Here is an 18,815-nt window from a genome sequence, read left to right as displayed (position 1 = left end):
GCGCCCTGCCCTAAGGCCGGCCCTGGTTATTTCCCACCCTTTTCCAGGAGAATTGGATCATAACCTCCGTCTAAAACGTCACAGAAAACGAATCCTAAATGGTTCTGTATGTCAATTGTAATGCAAAATATTTACTAATCCGAAATTCATAAACACCTGTCCTGCCATGACATCTTCTGTCAGGGTTCTTTGCATCAAGATGAATCCATTTATTACAACCAAATAAACCAACTATTATTCACTTTTCAGATCATGTCAACACATAGGCTGCTGCTTCACAACCTCCCACCTATCTTTCTCCTTTGGACATTAGCAGCATGCTGGCGAGTCAGTCTTGCAAAGCCAGAGGGACACTTACTGTGATGGGTGGCAAATCCGATTTACAGCCTCATTTTAAACGGGCGGTGCAGGAAATGGAAGGGTAAACCTAAGATGTAATGCTTCTATGCCTCCATTTCCTGCTCTCCCCCCTTTTCCTATAGTGACGAATTGGAGGAGTGGCATGGGGTTGAGTTCAGAGCTCCGTCGTGCTGACCACCCCCATCTTGTCCGTGCACTCCGTTTTGCACCTGCATGAGGTTTTCATGCCAACATAAAACTAAATAGAAGGCGGATTCCGTAGGGATCCATCAACAAATGCCTGCTACAAAGCATAATTTAAGGAAGGAGCTATATTCCCGTGTTATTTGTGGTTCAAGCCAAGCTTCGTTGCCCTCGTAAATTAGGTTGAGGAAGTCCAGGAACCTGTACAAAAGGGGGGGGGTTAAATCCATCAGCATCTTTATCTGAAGGATGCTGGCATCGCACCCATGGAAGCTTACTATTGGCCGGATCCAGACTGACTTTAAATCTCTGCATGTTTGGGTCGCTTCAGAACTGTCCTCCACTGAACAGCAGTGAAGAGTTGCTTGATGAAATGAGTATAACTTTAAGCTGCTCACTAGCAAACAAATCAATGTTGCCGCCTGTTGCTTGTTCTCCATCCAACAGCCACGCCCTCCTCTCTGCTCTGGACCAGGCTTCCATAATTATGAAAAGCTTGAGACTTCCCTCCAACCAGCACCTCTAAGGGGGCCCACATACGGGAACAGGCTAAGGTAATCCCTCTAAAATTCCATCAATGTCATCTCGGGTGGATTCACTGTACCTTGTAGTTATAAGTGAAAAAGCCATCACCCACAATTTGCATGAGAGGGTAGCAAGCACACCAGCACCTAGCCCATTGCTGCTTCACCTGTGCAACACCCCCTAACTTCTTATGGGCCTTACACATCATTCCTAGTCCCCCCACGCGCAGCAGTAGCCGCATATTGGGCCAGGCGGCCTTCTTGTTCTGGAACTTCTCATGGATAGTATCGGGCCATAGAAGTATTCTGAGGTAATATGGCTGTAATCTTGTGCTGCTGTTTATTTGTGCCCGGGCCGCTGGTGGTGATGCTCCAACAGCAGTCCTGCTCCCGGTCCAAGAAGGGCAGGGCTGCAACTCCATCTGAGACTACTGCTGTTGCATCTGTGAGTTTTCATATGAACATTATTAAAAAAGAAAATGAGTTATGATTACAGTACACAGCATTGTTGTGCCACACCATGCATGGTATGAGACACAAAGGAGTACATCAATATACTGTTACTCTCTCTCTATCCTGCTCCTGGGATTTTACCACCAACAATGGGACTTACCAAGACATTAATATCTGTGTCATGGCTTATTCCCCTTCTCTCACTCCCCCTCATCCGGTCTCCCAGAACTAAGCTAGGTGCAGTTATTAAATCGTTTTAAAATTAAGGGTTATAAATACCAGTAGAAGCATAAGCACTTGTTTACACATATTAACGAAAGAGTTATAAAAGGTGACGAGAGTTACATAGAGTTAAATCAATTTACAAAGTGTTAAATATTGATGAAAAAGTGTAGGTAAAAATAGTCAATGATTTGAAATAGGTTAATACAAATTAAAAGAGGTTAATGAAAACAATGACTTGTGATGTTTGTGGCATCAGCACCATTATTGGTGTCCTGTGGCTGCCAGCACCTGCACACACAGACAGGTCTGGCTCATGATGCAAACATCATTAAAGGGATGGTGGGTCTATTTTGTGGTGCACTGTATTTCAGCCCCCCTCTCCATTGTTATCATCTCATTTGCCTATCTAACTCTGAGAGGGTCTGGTCCCCCCACCCCACCACTCCAGCATTCTGTGCATAAAATACTTGCCATTGACATTTGAAACATCAGCCTACCCATGATGCACCCTTCACTGCGATATGGTGAGAAGCCTCCCACACATTTCTTTCCCTGATCTCCAGAAGGTCTAAATGCAAACAAATTCCACCTCTCTACTCTCTCCGTGGTGTGGCACTAGACAAAAACCACGCTACACATGCACACGGTTTTAGAATTGCTCAATAAGTCACATTATCAACTGTTCTGAACAATTGGCCTTCAGGGCCATTTCAAAGATAGCACTGGACACAGTGATGTACCATGCAGAGCTTAAGCTTAAATACATTCATCATTCATAGTGCAAACGTTTGCACACTCGACTAGAAAAAGAGGAGAAGCCATGGGGGCTGGGATTGATCTTCTCTTCTGTTCTGTTATGACAGAACAAGGGCTAGAATGGCCTACAATTAAAACACAATCATGAAAATATGATCAGTTGTCCAATGTATCATTTTACATCTTTACCAAGAAGCCATCGACTATTTAATATTAGTGTACTTTTTCTGACTGTAATATTCCATCGCTCTGCAGTGGCCTGCAATTAACAAACGATGCTTGATGTAGATGTCACTACTGCTTGTGGAGCTCATGTGTGGGTGGGCGGGGCTGCACTTCGCCGCTGTGACCCATGGACACTTTATTTACGTGTCTCCTTGCTGCAGATCACCTCTGCACCTTATCGCAATTAAATATCTGTTCCACCCCAATTGACATATAAGGAGACCTTCAAGGTGTGCGAGCAGTGTTTTTTAACAGAAGCCGCAGATTTTGATTTGATCATCTGTCCTTTCCCACATCAACTGACCCACAATTAAAACACTCCTGCATAGAGAAATGTGCACATATATAAGGCGGGAGGGGTTAAAATAACAAAGTGACCACGCAAGCAGCCCTTTCAGCATTGACATGCATGGTACAGGCGATGCATGCTTACAATATATACAATGTATACATGAACATCTTGCAGGGCAATTAGTATAGCATAGCTGATAGAAATATCTAGAGTTATAATATCAAACGATTGGTGCGGCATCTGTACAGGAACCAGTCGAAAGGACCGCCATCGCATTGAAGGCCAACATTTCTACAAGTATAGCAATTTGTGTATTTAATTTTTTTGTTTAGATGAGTCATTTTTATGTAATTTGATATTTTTCAGGTTTAATAAGAACATTCGGAGCATTGTTGGGGTCAATCCAAAGGGCTGTATTCAATTAGTGTGACCTGGGACTACACGTCCCAAAATAAAAACAGTGGATTGAAAGCCCAGACTTCGTAGTATTTGTGTGGTCAGATTAACAGTGACTAGGCAAACTAGTGTGGGGTATATTTATATGGCAACAATTAATTGCAGAGAGTTTGTTCCCCCCTGTGCATATAATGCAATCTAGCCCTGTCTGTGAACCATATAACACCACTTCTGGTTTTTCGGGTCTCAGGTAGAAAACCACGCAGGTCTAATAAACTCTTCAAATACTTTTGGGTCGCTCACAAAAATCCCTTCATGCAAAGTATCATGCAGCACCTTGAAACATGAGCTGATCATACGCTTGGCAATACTTAAGATGAAGTTTGATTTAAATAACATGCAACTCTTTATTTTGTTCACCCTGCACGCTTGGCAATGCTAGCCGTATTGGAGCACAACAAACTTTTGAGAACAAAGCACTTTTTATATAGAAGTGTTGACAGGCAGATACATGTGTCATTCTTCGCTACTGCCCATCCCTCAGCCCTATATTGCACTGGAGATATCAGCTATGCACTAAGGTGACCATACCGGCCGTATCCCAGACAGTACAGGAAGAGATGGAACTGATGTAACTGAAGATGGCAAGGCTAAGCAAACTTACTTTTAACTGACACACGCACATGCAATAGACACAAAGTAAATATGCACTCACCATGAAGAAATGCAGACACTAGGTCAAACGTGCATTTATACAATAATATTGCTTGAATCCATAAAGACACGAAGAACATAGTTTACTAACATAGAAATGCAACAGTAAAAGGCAGCCATCTTAGTCAAAATGGAAGTCGCTGCACGCATTAAAAGGAATAAAGACCTCGAGGCTTGCTTCATAAAAACTCAAACTGCTGAATTCACTGAACTACAGATCTGTGCAGAGCAGAGACGGCAGCTGCATGAACCCTGCCAATGTTACAGAGACATTACAGAGTACAAGGACAGTCCAGGAAGGAACACAGGATAGTAATTCCCACAGCACAAGACATGCTTCTCTCAGATGAATCAAAGAACAACCAGCCATTGAATGCCGGGTGCCACAGATCAACCAAGTTCCCAGTGGTTAGAAAAGTAATAACACCCACATTCATACTAGCTAAAATCTCATAAAATGCAGGGTGAAATGATTCAGAACATGGTCCTCTCACATGTGACCCATAATTCAAGAACAGCATCTATTCATTAATGCAAGACTCAGAAAAGCACCTGCCTCGACTCGACCCATATATTCAGAACCAAGGCGCCTAGCAAGTTCGACTACAAAGAATGTACTCTATCTTGTGGCCTGGGAATAAGGGATAGTATTTAATTTAATTGGAAGAAAAGCAGTTCCTGGTTTTCTATCCCCCTACTCTCATTTTGGCTCATGTGTTGATGGCGTGTCAATTGCTCAAGGATGGTAAGTAAGGTGCCAACCAATAGAAACTCCCAATGCTGTGCCGCCCAGTACATGTTGCATTATCCAATCAAGTAATAAAGAAATGACACATACTCACCATTATCAATTTACAGGTGTTCTCAGGTGGAGCCATCAGATAGAGTATAACTAATGAGAACACTAAGCCCTATATCTTCCATATTAATACAATTCCCTTAACCAATCCCCATACCTCACAGGTTTTTGTAAACAAGATTGTAGTATGATGTCACTTATGTATTTTTAACTTATAACCATTTGTGTGCCTGAGAAAGAGTGAGAGCTTCAAGATTGTATTTGCTTGTATGCTGTTGCTGCTTTATAGAGATTGTTAATAAAGCAGGTTTTGCCATTTACTTTGACTATTTCCGTTATTGAGTTAAGGATTTCCCGGCCTATCATTTCCGCCCAAACTGGGGTTTTCAGACCATCATTACATAAGGAACCCTTTTTCCTTCACCACTATGCAATCTAGAATCTCTCTTCTACCAGGTGTCCCTTTCCCACTCTCTGTAGAGGGTATGCTATTAAATCAATGACTTCACTTTATTTAATTTGACAACACTTTGTTCTGCACCAGCACAAACCCAGATATTAAGTCTACCATGGAAACCTCTCTGCTTTAAGGCAGGGTCTGGGGAATGGGGAGCAGTAGGACATTTTTCTTTTTGCACCCCTCCACTTTAGGGAATTTGTTATCCACACTGAAAGCAACGTTGTTAATTTTGAACTTCAACCAAACATTTTTTTTTCATTTGACTATAGCGGACTTGATTAAATTAGTAATTGGTAAGAAAATGCTAGGGATCTACTTCCGTACGCCACTCACTAAATAAGGGAAAGGTATTAACTCAAACAGATCCCCAAAATACTTGGTCTGTTAGACCAGTTTACTTACATTGAACAGCACTGGGCTTTGTGCTCAGGTAAAGGCAGGGACCTAGTCAGATTCCAACATTAGTCATGGATAGCCTGCCTCCAGCATCCCTCCATTGGTCTCTCCTTGTATGGATCACAGTCTCTGTCTCTTTCCCTGGGTTTCTCCACCTCCCAGGAAATGTTGGTTCTCCAGCACTTTTTCCAGCAGTTCCCACTCAGATGATTTCAGACAGCTCTCCCCTTTTCAAATGGTGCATCCCCTTTTAAAATCTAAACCGCACCGACAATATCTAAATTATCAGGTGCCAGCTTAGTTACTAGGCACCATATCTGGTGAGTTTATGACTCCACCCCTTGAAATGCATGACTTCAGTTATTAACTTTAAAACCACATCATGGCAACCTTTGCCAATTTACAGATAAGCATCATAAAAATAAATGAATTGGCCTGATCATGGCAGACTTAATGAAATGTTTCTGGCGCTGGTACAATGTTGCATGTGCGAATGGCTGATTTATGTAGTTTACCCAAACAGGGAACATGTCATTGTCACAAGATTTTATATAAAGGCATCTAATTCAAAAGCTACCATCTCCCTGAATCTCTTCTTTGTGACATTTTCTGGGACGCTATCATCACATTTTAGCTTGTAACACTTGTTCCAAAGGTCGAGATTTTAGAGGAGGTGCACAATTAAATGGGTCTGTTCATAAACTGTTCAGTGATATTTGTATAATTTCAGTGAGAGGTCCGGTTATGGAGAAAATGAACAAAATATGATCCTCCATATAAAACTATGGCAATCTCTGATAACGTGCATGATTTTATTTTTAATTAACCGAACATTTCTTTTCTTTAAGAAACTTCACTTATAGCCTTGGCCATCTGATCCTTTGTTGACTTAGGCTGCTATAAATCCATTAACATTCTTGCAAAGTCAAATGACCTGAAGATGTGTTCTTAGCTCCCTGAACAGAGCAAGACCACCCAACCCCCTGATTCATCTGATGGTCTTCTGTTGCATGTCATCTGTCAGTCCGCCTAGGGAGGGACCACAAACTGAATTGAAATCTTGAGGATTATACATAGTTCACAACTATTAGCCGGGTCTTTGTTTGAACAGTGGTCATCTGTTTTCCCCTAATAAAACATTAGTCTGGCACAAGCTCTGTCGCTTTCTTGGCTCTTTGAGCCTTAACGAGATTTTTGGATAGAGGGAGAAGGGAGTGCCTGCTAAGTGTAGGGGGAAGTCCGTTGGCTAATCACAGCTTCACTTCATGCACGGAAAATTAGTATTTGTGAATGCTCCAATCCCTTTACACATGAGGACTGCCTTAATATTGGACCTCATACCATATGTAGTTTTCTCTTGCACCATGCTATCAATGTCTTGAAATATAAAATATATTTTTCTCCATCCTCATTCTTGCAGTTTCTTTTAAAGCACAGTTTTGAGAAGCCACCAGTTTCCTTAATTGAGTGCCTTTGAAGTTACTTCTGTCAACTGCAGTTTCATTTTCCATGTGTTAATTTCCTTCCAGGTTGCAGAATGCACAGAGTTTCCCTTGAGAGCCCTGTTTTAGTAAACTGTACCCATACATGTTGGTCTAGTCATTTGAATACGGGGCTCATTTAGCTTTCTTTTTCTTTTTTCTGACAACCCTGTTGGGGTGTCTGGCATTGTTGAAATTCACATGCTGGCCTTTTCGGTCTGCCAGTCAACAGTGTGCTTTCAAATTACAAGAAAGTATTTGTGCTTTTTAGGCCTCAGTCAGCCAGATCCAGTTTCCTTTTGTCTTGGGGCCAGCTCTACCCCACACTCGGGACCTGCACAATATTTCTGTATACAGATTTAACTAGCCACAGAAAAGTACAGTTTAGTTTTCTGCTGATAACGGCCCCAAAATAAACAATGGATAATAGAGTCTTAGCTGACAGGTATGTAACTTGGCAAATAAATGAGCAATGGGGTTGTTGGTGATGTCCCACACCAGCACTGGCCATTTAGCAGAGATTGAATTAGGGATATTTGATCATTTTGAATGTTGTTTAATGGTTATCCAAAGGAAAAAGGCTACCCTTGCTATCAACGCACAGGTGGTCAACTTGTATTAGCAGTGAGGTTAGATAAACATATATACTAGCTCATGAAAAGATCACCAAGAAAAAGAAATATTTCAGAACAAAAACAGAAATTTTAATTTCATACATAAAACATAGGTTTAAAAAAAACATTTCTTTTAAAAAGCAAGACACATGCTGGGGTCTTCATTGCCTCCATCGCCACATGCAAATAAACTGAACCGTAATGGCTTTTGTGGAGGCTTTTGAGAGTTCAATAAAGCCATACCCTCATTGACCTTGAAATGCAGGTGACAGTGTTGGGAGAAGACAGATGGGGAGCAGACCACTACACACCTAGGGATAGGGTTTATAAATTATATTAATATCTGATTAAATTGCAGAAGCATAAAATAATACCTATTTCCTCTATATGCCTGTGCTGAAATTTGTTTTTTGGAGTGCATGGATTCAAGTGACTACAGTGAAAAACAGTTTTTGACTAATTGCTTCCCCAAATAAACATTGGGTAATTGAGCATTGGTGGAACAAAGACGGATTCAGTGAGTTCATACATGTACATTTGGACATATGCTGATGCCCTTCAACAGTACAAGTGCCATATCAACAATGGCTCTGAAGGAGAAATTGCAGACGGCACTTATTTGGCATTTTTGTATTCTGTCTAATGACGACATTTGCAGAACGCGACTTTTAGAGTAGCCTCAAATCTTAGAATGGCCTATTGACAGCTGGATTCACTATAGCCAGAGCATGGGTTCCTTCAGGCAGAAGGACACTGGGCAAGATGAATATGTAGATCACTTACAAATCCCAAAGTTTGGCTAAATATATGCATTCTCTGGTTTGCCCAAAAGGCAAGTAATAGTGTAATTATGTCTTCCATTTTACAAAGCGTGCGGGGTTTCCCTGATAATCATTCCATGCGTAAAGGCACATTGAAAACATTTCATATCAATCATGTATTGCCCATTATACAGTGGGGAGAAAATCACAGTGACATGCTTTCCTGTGGCCTGCCTCTGTGTTCTCCTTCAACTATCTATATGTTGATCCTCTTGTTGACCTTTGGGTGTGTGTGTTTCATCCCTCAGTATGTTGTCAGAAATATTTGATTTTTAGACTCTGGATTGATCTATTTAGTTGTCATACAAGTTTTGTGTTTACAGCAAGGATTAGGTGGATGGGAGACGGAGGTAATTTACAACCTCAGCGATGGTTCAGCTTACAGTTGTTGGATATTAACATAAGTGGCCTGCAACAAACTGCCAGGAAACCTAATATTGGTGATGTCATAAAAACACCTAAAGCTGATGTTGTAAAATGTACATGAGAAGTCTTAAAGATGACTATAGAAACAATGTTTTCCTTTCCAGCATTGATTCATAGAAAGAGGTTGGCTCTTCTTTTTTCTGTGTCTTGTACAGTAGTGTTATTGGAGTAAGAGGTACATTAAGAGGGTATATATGTGTAAGCTAATGCACCATTCAAAGTGTCACATGCTAATTACATAATTAAGTACAGAGCACCCGTTGGCATATCTGAGTTCTGGGATGAATGATTATTAACTGAGGTTCTGTCACTTTGAGTGTAAGCAGGGACGTCATTTCACCAAAATGGCAGGGGTAGCGGAAGTGACATCACACGACCGTTGACCCCTGGTGACTTCACAGGAAGTGATGTCATTTGACTCCACCCCGAAGTGATATCATGGGATGTGATGGAATGCGACCTTTCACCCGTTGACAAAACAGGAAGTGCTATCACATAGCATTGTACACTACAAAAAATATGGTTACGATATCGCTATAATGTGATGTACATTTCATACAAGAATGAATCGCCATATGTAGCGTTAAGATCAGTGTATATAGGTCCATATTACCAAATTAATGTGAATGCAAGCAGACGTCCACGACCAAATGATAATGGTGTGTTATTATATAGCACTTATGCTTAAGCGCTTTATATAGAAAAAATATACACCCAATATCACCCAACCTGTGTTGGCACTCATTTATCGACCTCAGAAGGATTAAAGGCTGAATTGAGGCATTTAAGAACAGACTAAATCTGTGACTCAACCCCTGAAGTGTGCCTGAAATAAACCTTTAATGAGTCTAGCAATTATTGTATAGAATTCCAGAAAGACACGTTATTTGGTATTCCTAATCTTTCTTATTTAGGGTCAGTGCTGAAAGTGTTAGACTTGTGTCACTCCTTTTCTTCTTTTTCTTCTTTTTTTTTTTAAGGGGCTTTAACAAGAAAGCCAGCCACGCCAGAACTAAAGAGCCACATGGTGCCGGCCACAGCCCATGAGCTTACATTACAACATTTAAAAAAAAAAAAAAAATGTTTTTCTCTTTTTTTTCTAGAGGTCGCAAGGGAGACCTCAGTGGTCACAGTTGCGACCTCTGGCGACCTCGAAATGGCGTCCCTGAGTGTAAGTCAGATTTCTTTGGGGGGTCTTTACTTATTACGTTTTCTCTCTTGCAAAAAAGGCAGTTATGAGTGAGACATGGATGTACAAAAGCACAGGTCACTCATGAGATAATTTTTGAAAATGTCCAATTTCAGGTGTGATTTGTGCCTGTTGAAACGTGTTTAACTATTTCACCACTGCACACAGATCCTACATTTGCACTTTGTGCTTGTAGATCTCAAGTGATATTGAGTGTCAAAAAAATGAAACTGAAAGAGTGGTGATAGATGTATATCTGATTGTGCCACCACCTTCATTTTCATGAGTGGATGTGTCATGGTATTTCACCCCATTCTGCCCTGTGGGGTAGAAGCAACAGCTGAGACACCATCTCATTTCAGAATATCCCTTCATAATAGTAGAACTTGCATTAGCTTTACAAGGGCAATCAGAATATAATGCCTTGACTGGGGTAAGCAAGTGATGTTCCTATATTGTATCCTGTGAGGATATATTAGGTCATGCTTAAGTCTGAGTAGGGATACATGCATAAGGGCAGCACTCACTGCCATACTTAGAATAGAAACAGTAGTGCTTTAAATAGTAAAAGTATACTAAATGTGCTTTAATGCTGAAAGAGGCACCAAGAGGCATATATTAGCATTGTATTGTAAATTGTCTAGAAGTGAGCTTTTAGTAGTATTGTCACAAACACTTAGTGAGAAGTGTGTTTCTGTGTCATTCATTTATGTTATCATTTAATACAGCAACCTGCTAAGCAGCTTGATAGCTTAATCATATCAAACCTGCTTGCATGCATACGTGCTTATATGTGAGGTTTTGAGCAAGCCAGAACATTAACCCATATGCATAGATTTAACACAGCTATAATGAATAGGCAGTGAGAACAATTCTACGGAATAAGCAATAGTTTGCTTGAAAGCTAAAGAAAAAATACCACGTAATGTCTGGGTCCTTGAATTAGGCACTTTGAGGGCCTGCAGACATCTTTGCTTGAAGAGGCACAGATAATTTGACAAGAAGCTACGGCTTGATAATTCAGCAATAGGCTGAGAGGTGTTACCCTCCATATTGTTTCCCTGCATCCTAAGAGAGGGAGGAACTTCTGTACCTCTAAATTAAATCCAAAAGCAGGGGATTTCCCCACCAAGTGACAACATTTATGTTTAGGGGATTCCCAAGCTAGAGACCCTGTAAATATGCTGTGGCTGCTTGTGCTGAGGTCCTCTCAGAGGATACAGGTGTGTGTGCTCTTTGCTATAGCTTAATGATTTTTAAAATGCAATGGGTTGTGGCTTGATTGAATAATGTGCAGTGCTGTTCTTTGGTGTTTGCATTGAATATGGACAATTATTGAAATACATATGATTGCTATATTGCTTTCTGTTTAGTTTGGAAATAGTAGAATTAGGTTTGAGTACCTTTACATAATATTGTTTTAATGAATTGAGCATTGTGGCTTTGACTTTAGAAGTGTTGTGCCGTTTCCTTAAATGAAAGGATAAAGAATGGACAGGGTTTTCATCTTAAAATGTGAATTGAGCCCCACATTGTAAGTGAGTTGTTATTTGCCAAACAGATGTGGTGGAATATTATGTTGAACAAATAGTGAGGTACAATGGGAGTCTTTGAAGATGACTGTGTTTTGAACAATGTGTTGATTTAGCAAGAAATATTGAGGGTTTATGAATGTAAATAAAACACTTTTTTTATACAACAGTAGACAATCCTGTCTCTTAAATATTGGTATAGTGAAAAGCTTATCAACAGCACTGCATGTTATGTTTTGCTTCTCATCAAAGCGTTTCTGTTTTGTCTGTTTTGTATTCCTATTTTTGTGCATTAGGATCGACACGAGAAGTGACGTGGAAGGGTTGCAGGGTCGGTGAGTAAGCTGCCAGGTTTGAGGGTTTTAAGTACATTGCTGTGATATGAGTTAGGAAGTGTGACGATTCATGGGATCATGTCATTTCTCCCCAGGCTGGAAGCTTTCCATGTGGGGCTAGGGAGGTGAGCACGCTACGCAACATTCCTACTATGTGTGGCAAAAAGTGGGACTTCACAGGGAGAGACTCTCCGTAATGGAACTCCCTAACCCTCTTGCCGTTGAGACCATGAAACCCATAAGGTCTGCCGAGAAACAATCTGAAAGCACTACTATATGCCTTTGCAATACTCCTTCCCTTCTTCATTTAAATATTGATACCACCAAGATCAGGAAGACTAAAATGGACATAAAATCTGCACTAAAGCCATCATCAAGGAGTACTGTGAAGAAGAATATTGATGGAGTTATGAAAACTACAAAACTTTTGCCAAGGGCAGAAGGTACTGGGAAGAGGTGACCCCAACGAGGCATGAAGAATACACAATGGACATAAACCAAGGACTGTGACTCTCTGCTGGGGAGAAACCAGCTGAATGAAATAGAAATGGAGAAAGGACCCAATGAAAAGTGAAGCAGGTGTAAATCATGGCAGACCTTGTGTTAGGAAAGATTTCATTTATGTGTAATTTTCCCTCCATTTGTGGACGCCCAAACATTTTGCTTTTGTTTGACTTTCTTATGCTGACTTTTTCCAGTGGAGCCCAGCCTTCAGCTGAACTCCCCTGAGATTTTGCTCACTTGTTATGGGTAAACTGGCGCGTGCTTCAGACTGTCAATACTGGGAAAATTAGTTTCCTTTTGTTCTTGACTATGTTGCCATTTCTTAGTAACTTTTTAACAGTACACAATGTACCTTCCAGTAGGGTCCCTTTTTGTTTTATAGCCCTAGACACCCTCAAAGGATTTTTTTGGGTGATTGTCTAAGTGTGCCTGGGACGAACAGGTGGCAGCAGTTACTTTTTATAATGTTTTACCTCTTTTTACTGAATCACACTGTGTTTACCACGTTTGGTTCAAGACTGTGGCCAGGTCTGAAAATGGCAGAGCCACAAAGTCTTTTGTTCTGTCCCATGGCCATTTTGTCCCTTGCCTTCACCCAAGTCGAGTAACCTGAGTTTTCCTTATTTGGGCATGCAGCCTCTCCTTGTTAGGCAGAATCATATGCAGTACCCTTTGGTAACACCACACACAATTAAGACCACAAGTGTAAGTACAATTTCACCCTTGGTACAAGCCCATACTACACAGTAAAATGGTAGCGATGGCTGAGCAGCCAGACTTATCTCAAGAGTAAAGTGAGCAGTACAAGAGGTTACACAAAGGACAACAATTACTATGGTTCAACCAAACACTGATTCAAGGTTTCTGAGTAAAAGAATATACATTTATTTACATCATCATTTATAAAACAGTTCACTTTCATAAAGCAGCAGAAAATCACAGTCTTAATATACTACAATAACACCCAATCAATTCTGGACAAGTTAAGCTCAAAATGAAGTGTGAGCAAAATGGCACTCCAGCAATTTAAAAGGGGAGAAAAGACAAGGTTATTCAAAATCAACAGCACCAAAAAGTTATGCGCAGAATAATCTAGAAAAGGCTACTACAACTAGGATTCAAGTCAATAGGTCTGGGCCAATGTTAATGGTTCAGAGTCGTTGCAGAGGATCACACCGCTCAGAGGTAGTTTGCGGTTAAGTCTTTGCCAAGAGTTCAAAACGAGGTTGGTCAGAGGAAAAGTTATTTAAAGGAGAAGGGAAAGACAAGCCTTCGGAGAGGCGAAAGATTTCAAGCACTTTCACCGCGGTTGGACGGAAAGAACGACCGAGTTTGCACAGTACTTTAAAAGAAGAAGAATGCTGTAGCTGAGGCAGTTGTTCCTGGCAGTTCCTGCAGGCTCGCGGTTCCTGAAGCTTCAGTCGTGGTGACAGGAAGGAGGATGGCTGAAGGGTCCTGCACTGCCCAGGGAAGAAGCCAGCAGCGGAGCAAAATGATGAATAAAGGTGCGCCCCTTAAAACCCAAACTGGTTCTCTTCCCACTGGCTATTCGCTCTACTGTAGCGATGCACAGCAAATTCGACCAGGATGAGGACCAGTGTCTGGTGTTTGGCGAGCTGGTTGTTCCCACCAAGCTCAAGGGAAGAAGATTCCTTGCAGATCTCCTCTGTCGTCGAAGTTTCAGGCGATTTGGACCTGAAGCAGGGCTTCACCAGGTGTCCAATAGTTGCAGCAGTCGTCTTCCTCAGCTTCTCGTTGATGCTCTCGTTCCAGTGGCGACTCTGCCTTCCAGTCCCAGAAATGGGCTTTTCATGCACTAAATCCCCCGTTCACACAGCCTGACCGTCAATCACACAGCAGAGTGGCTGTCCTGGCAGGGCAGCCACCTAGCCAATCAAACAAGAGTGCGACTTGGGTCTCCAAGGAGACCCTGTGCAGGGGGCCTCAAACCCCTCCCTACCATCCTGCCCACTGAGACACTCAGGCACCTAAGTAGGGCTTCTGTGCAGAAGCCTGCCAAAGGACGGTGAACAAAAGAACCAAACCTGGTTTGGCGAGCAGAGTAAAACACTAGAAATACCTTTACAAAAAGATATGGCAAAAGAACTCGACCAGAACCAAGTTAAAATAAATGTGGTTTACCGGGTTGGAGTCCGAAAATACCACCATAGCCTCTAATGGTACCGAGGCTATTTTCCATAGTCCGCGGTAGAATAAAAATGGTAGATACCACTGCCACCAGCCAAATCTTAGAGAAAGGGGAACATAACAATGTTCCATGAGAATCAGACAAAAGGGGATAACTATTAACCCCTCCAGTACTGTATTGGAAGATAGGGTGTACTGGGTCTGTAAATTTAAAAAGACTAGTAAAGTCAATGGTAACTTTACATGTTCTGGAAGACAGTAGTCAGTCCCAGAAAATGGAGTTTAAAGTGGAAAGTCTGAAAAGACAACCCTGTGTCACTGCACTAAAGTGCTGGGTGAAACACAGTAAAAAGACGATGCCTATGGAGTGCGTGAGACTCCATAGTCCATGAGCATAAAAATGTACAATACACAGCAAAACACATGTAAGAGTGGGAATAAAAGGCTCACACTCTTAACAGGTAAAACGATTAAACCCTAGAAATCCAGCAAAGCTGCTGAGGGACTCAAAAGTTAAGGGAAATTAGCCATTCTGGATAATTCTCCCTAATACTCCTGAAAACCGATCTCTTTTGCGGGCTTATGCCTGTCACGTGTGTGTGCCCAGGAAGCAGGTTCGGACTGTCTGTTCCCATTCCACACTACTTGTACCGGGATGTCTGGAGTGCCTGAATGACTGAAACCACCATGGGCCGTGTTTGGGCCACGACTGGGATGCCTGCAAGAGAGCAGATCTTCGATTGGAAGTTCACAATTTTGGTGCAAAGCTAATCTTGGATAAGAGAAGGGGCTCTGCATCCATTCCAGGTCAATCACCTGAGATCTCACTGAACTACAGATGGAGCCAAGTCTCCTGCATGAAGAAATGGACTTGTGAAACCGCCAGAGATGCTTTAGAAGGATTTGGTGCCCTTTGCCTTCTGCTGCCCCGTCGGACCCCTGCTTTCTTTTTTGATTCAGAAGGCCTGCCAGGGTGCTTTGTCCCTTCGGAGTAGTGGGAACAACTACTCTCTGCACCCCCTGCTTACGCACTGAACAAGCCACTTCGGAAGAGTTCCATCTATTGAACTGTCCAGCTCTACCTCATGGTATCCCGCAGAACCACTGCTGTCTTGAGTGTAAACCCGAGACTTGCAACATCACTTGCTTGTGGTCCCTTGCATTCTCCTTCAAAATTTCGCAGGCCTAGCTCCTCTGGGTCTCAAATTAGGAGAGTGCGTATCGCTGCCAACATCTATGACTTCCGCATCTCTCCTGTGCCCTGAAGACTGCTGCATCGGAATCTACTTCACACCTCCCTTGAAAGCTTAGAAAAGGCAACTGTCCCGCCAAGGGTGATCGTTCTCCCACCGTAGCCACAAAACTGCAGTACCTGAACATACTAGCGACCTCAACTAAATTGGAAAAGTTTGGTCTGGAATGTGCTGCAGGTGGTGAGTACTTGCATCACTTACCGGTGGCACAACGGATTTCTTTTATGCATGAATGTCCCTTAAAAGGTGTAAGAACTTGGCTCGGTTAGCCTGCCCTCCTTAGCTGTTCTCTCCATTTGAACACTGCTTTGCTGCCAAAGGCAGGCGTTACTCGAATAGTGGGAACCAATTCATCATCGCCTCAAGCCCCTTCCTGACTTGCTACAGCTCTCCCAAAAAGACCCGCTTTTGGCTTCACCTGTGCAATCGTGCGTTTTTAAGCACAACTCTACTGTTGAGCACAAGGATCCACTCTTCTTAGGGCTGAACTGGAAAGTTATGGAACAACTCCATTGCCTAATGCTATTAATGTGTTAACTCCACCCTCTATTTACAGGTTGTGGCTGTGATGTACTACTGTATTGCATTAGGAAACATTGTGTATATATATATATATATATTGTATAATATAAGGATTTTGTGTGATAACTGTTTTCGCATTACTAAAGTTACTTGTGTCTATTGGTCTGGCTGACAATAAATGTATAGATATTTTTCATATGCAGAGTAATTTATGGTCCTTTGCTGTGTGTGCTCATTGTGGGCTAACGATCACTCTCACCCCTCCTGAGACTTAGTCTTGACCATCTGCCAAGCTACCTAGATTGGTCTGGCTTGTCCAGAAGGTTCCCCTGTTTCACTAAACCAAGCGTTGCCTCCTAAACATCTGCCCACCAGGTCAGAGTTAACACCCGGGAAGTTCAAACCTGGATGCAAGAAGCTACGTTGGGGTAGCGACCCTCCAGTTGGGAGGATGCTGACAACAGATTGCAGGAATCTTTTGCTGGCAGTCGCAGAGTAGGTGGCGTTACCTCAAGGAGGTGGACCGAATGTTCCTTTAACTGCGCCAACACCATCAGGCCAGTGACCCCATGGAGCCAAAGCACGGCAGCAGGGAGTGGAAAGAAAAGTAGAGAGAGCGTTCCATGGGAACACATCGACCCAACACCCCAGTAAGAACCAGGGATCAGGGGTAAACTCTTATCTCAGTCAATGTTTCAAATGTACAGAATATAAAGAAGGAATCGGGAGTAATCTTCCTTGTTTCAGTAGTTGAATCAAGAGTATCAAATGGAAAGAAACCATTGGGTGAAATCTCCCTCGTCTGAGTAATTGTCTCAATAGTACTGAATTTAAAGAAAGCATCAGTGGTAATCTCCCTCGTCTCAGTACATGCGCTAGATGTACCAAATGGGAAGAAGACATCAGGAGTAATCTCCCTCATCTCAGTAATTGTATCAAGAGTGTTGAAAGGAAAGAACACCTCTGGAGCATCTCAGTAATTGTATCAAGAGTGTTGAAAGTCATGTAGCAGAAAGTTCAAATGTCTAATATAAATAAGCCCCATCATAGGGCCTGCAGTCAGCACGTGGCTTCCCATTTCCAGAATCTCCTTGTTCTTACACAGTCTACAGTATCTATTTTCATCTGGGATTTTCAGGTGCAGGTACATAGAACATGAAGCTACCTCACCACCCAATTAGCCTAGCATCTCTCATCACCCTGCCATGAAATTGTCTTTGTACTTGACCTTGCAGAGTATTCTTGTCATTGGGAATGCACAGGAGTGAGGACATTCGCTATCATGTCTGGAACTCCAAGTTCACATTCTATTTCTATCCTTGGCTCACGTGACAGGAGACCACAATCTGGTCCGTTTTGCAGCTTTTAAATGCTCAAAAAAAATTACAACTTGGCATCCTTTGTGTTCTTCCTTGCACCTTAATGTGAGAAAGATTCATCCTCTGCACACTCGTTTTTCTTCAGAATAGTTAGCTGATCTCGATTTCTAGGATCTTGACTTCAGACCAGACAGCCTCGCCATGCAGTTCCATGAGCCTGTTATTCTGCTGTGACACAGCTTTTCCTTTCCTGCTTCATGGTTTCTGTCTTACTTATTTCATGATAGCAATGACCAGTTTCTGTAAAATGACGGCTTCACCTGCATTCTACTTACTACTCATAGCTAGCCTCTATGATGACGATCTACCTTGCGTTTCAGCATATGTACATTTATTGAGCATCTGTTGTCTGTTAATGTGTAATCTTCTTCTTTTACACATGAGAGTTCAGTCGATCCTTTACTTCATCATTTGTCCTTTAGGATCAATACATTGTCGTCAGTCAGTATCTCAGGACGTCGTGCACACTTTCTTATGACATCATTATTTCATTTGCTTAGCTCCTTCTCATATTCCTTCAGGGAGTTTCTCCTGCAGGTGGTCTTTGCTTCGGGGGTACATTCAATAGGGATGTCTCAACAGGCATCTTCTTCCAAATACTTGTTGCATTATTGGTATGATAGCTGGTGTCAGGCCAGGCACGGTCTCATGTCTCCAATACAGGGGAGGTAGTGGGCGGGGTCTCCTGCAGATGTATACAGCTGCTCCTCTACATTCCCCCCCTCTGGTTGAGTCCTCAACCACCTCCTCAAGTTGTTCTGCTTCTTTGCCTCTTCTCTTGAAGAAGTGTTTCTTGGGTGTCCACATCTTCAACACCCCCACCAGGGT

The sequence above is a fragment of the Ambystoma mexicanum genome, chromosome 6q, assembly GCF_040938575.1.
Source record: "Ambystoma mexicanum isolate Mex_15411 chromosome 6q, UKY_AmexF1_1, whole genome shotgun sequence".
In the NCBI taxonomy this organism is placed as follows: domain Eukaryota; kingdom Metazoa; phylum Chordata; class Amphibia; order Caudata; family Ambystomatidae; genus Ambystoma; species Ambystoma mexicanum.
This window is presented reverse-complemented; position numbering follows the sequence as displayed.